At 38.2% G+C, this 2,641-nt stretch overlaps 1 pseudogene; it reads left to right on the top strand.

The window, feature by feature from the left end:
• The first annotated feature begins 2,257 nt into the window (after positions 1-2,257).
• On the top strand, positions 2,258-2,375 carry LOC114464151 (uncharacterized; annotated as a pseudogene).
• The last annotated feature ends 266 nt before the right edge of the window (positions 2,376-2,641 follow it).

Here is a 2,641-nt window from a genome sequence, read left to right on the forward strand (position 1 = left end):
GAGGCATGAGAAAGACACAATAAAATGCAATTATACATTCAAAGATTCCGGAATGAACAAAAATACCCAGTGAGGCAGTTCCCATTTATTTTATTCAACAAAGTTATAAAGGCCTTTCAAAGTTGCAGTGAGATGTACAATGTCATAAATTGTCTAATTGCTGGTTAGAAAATGAAAAGAATTAGGATATCGCTAACTTTGATAGCAGCCACCAATTTAAGGAGTCATAATGACAATTCCATTGAATGGAAACACTTAACTTCTTTTAAAAATAAGAATGCAAAATGACATGTTTTCTTTTTTCAGGGTAGGGGTGTGGTTTTCTTAAGTGTAAAGGTGGGTGAATGTGTAGAAGGCAGTGCTTGATTTGTAAATCCTCAAGTCCTGGAACACACACCGGGTGTTGTTCCGTCAGTAAGACAGAGAGACAAAAATGTCACAGAATACATTTATTTAAAGTGCCTTTTGCTAACTAAATGGGCCAATAATATCACGTGAACACAACCAACTAATTCACTTAAATGTCTAATAAAAGAATGCAAGGGGTCGAGAACAAACAGGGAGACGTGATGGGTTAAAAAAAGACTGCACGTTTTTTTTTTCCATTGATCGAAGTTATAACAGATTTACAGCTGTTACAGATGACAGATTTCCTTTGTTCCTTTTTCAGAGCACATAAAATATCTTAATTTCTGTCAGTACATAAAGAGAATTTCAACCAAACTTAAAAAGTGTATCTGGAGAAAATTGCCAACCCTAGCTTTAAGCTCTGGTACTAGGTAAAGGTAAAAACAAAGTGCACTTAATGTGGAACAGATGAGAATGTTTGTTTTTTATAGAGGTTCAAAACAACAGTTTAGAGCAAACAAAAATAAATGAAGAAAACCAATTAGAAATTATGCAAACAAATTCCAGCAAAGGAAAAAGACCAGCAGCTGTAGACGAGGATTGACATCTGTTCAGCAGCAGACTCACCTTTGTCACGGCAAATTTGCGGTTGACCTCATTTGGAGACATGATTTATTGCTCTGGTTGAATGATGGAGTCCAGGCGAGGCATTGATGATTTTATAAAAAAGATTTATTATAAAATAAAATAAAAAGGAGTAAAAAAGAAGCTTCCATCCTGAAAGAATGAAAGGCAAAAGGCTCGTGGCAGAGCAAAAAGGCAAGACCCACTCTAACTAACAGTTTCACAGCTTAAGCTTTTATACAGATAACAGAAAAGTTCCACCCTGAGGTGAGGAGAAGGAGGGAGTCAGATGCCCAACAGTGGAAACATTTGAGGATGATGAAGACATGTATATTATAAGGAAGATTGGGCGCCACTCTTATCTATCCTTGACAGTGTGTGCGTTCGTGTATATCTGCATGTGAGTTTGAGTTTTGGCCTTCAGCAGAGACTCTGTGTTGCACTGAGTACAATACGATCTGTACTGTTTAATCTAACATGATTCAGCTGTTCAAAAGTGCAAAGAGTAATGGAGTCATCATGTATTAAAACATGACAAATTGTACACATGAACATACATTTGACGATATGATGATGAATATAAAAATTGCCATAACACCTTACATCTGGGATATTTATATTTTAGTCTCCCGTTACACTTCATGTGGCCCAGTTTTTGGTCCATTAAAAAAACTGATTAATACACCTTTAATGACCATTCAGAAATACTACCAGAAATGTCAACATGACAGGAACGTAACACTTTTGTCACAATCTAGGTTGTGGGTGTATTGAGAAGTTTTTTTTTTTCATATTTATGTTCAGGTGTTGAAGTAGTGCATTTACTTTAGTTTCTGTGTTGTTGCTTTAAGGTTGTAACTCTAGCTGAGCTTGTTTTCAGTTACACTGTTTAAGCATTGTATTCATATTGTAGTCAGCTGGTATGTGTTCAGTTTATTTCCTTGTGTGTCTGAACTCGTCACGAACTTGTTCATAATTTGAACTGAATGTACCGTATTTCTGCCTGATGAATGTTATTGTGAGTGTGTTCAGTCTGACGTTTGTTAATGGCATTCTGGACGAAACCCTGGTAGATAATTATCAGGGGGAAAAACCAAATCTGGCAACCCCAGCCACCACAGAGTAGCACTGCTGGAGACATCAGACTGTAGAACCAGCTGCTTTACCTCAGATTCTGTCTAGGATTAATATGGCATCTCCTTATGATCACTTAAAAGCTATGATGATCCAGGTGGGAGAAAATGTTACGTTTTTATGTAAACTTTGCCGGCGGGTTTTAGATCGCACCTGTAGCCATACCAGCCTGTCATTGCCCAATCTCATTAGATCTCGGAAGCTAAGCAGGTCTGGTCCTGGTTAGTAGTTGGATGGGAGACCACTGAGAATTCCAGGTGCCACAGTGGCGTGGCAGTCACCCCAGTGGTATCTGTCATTGTGCTTCTGTCAGTGGTAACAGACGTTTATTTATTAATAAACGGGACAAACGGGACTGAGCTTGTGAAAAACTGGGACCAATCAATGGTTTGGGGGAAATCGACCGGGACACGGGACGTAACTCTGAAAATCGGGACTGTGCCTGGCTAATCGGGATGTCTGGTCACCCTCCCTACAGTATATTCTCAAAAACAGGAGGAAAATCTTTCTCTAGAATAAAATTTTCATAAGAAAT

Source organism: Gouania willdenowi, chromosome 5, assembly GCF_900634775.1.
Source record: "Gouania willdenowi chromosome 5, fGouWil2.1, whole genome shotgun sequence".
In the NCBI taxonomy this organism is placed as follows: Eukaryota; Metazoa; Chordata; class Actinopteri; order Blenniiformes; family Gobiesocidae; genus Gouania; species Gouania willdenowi.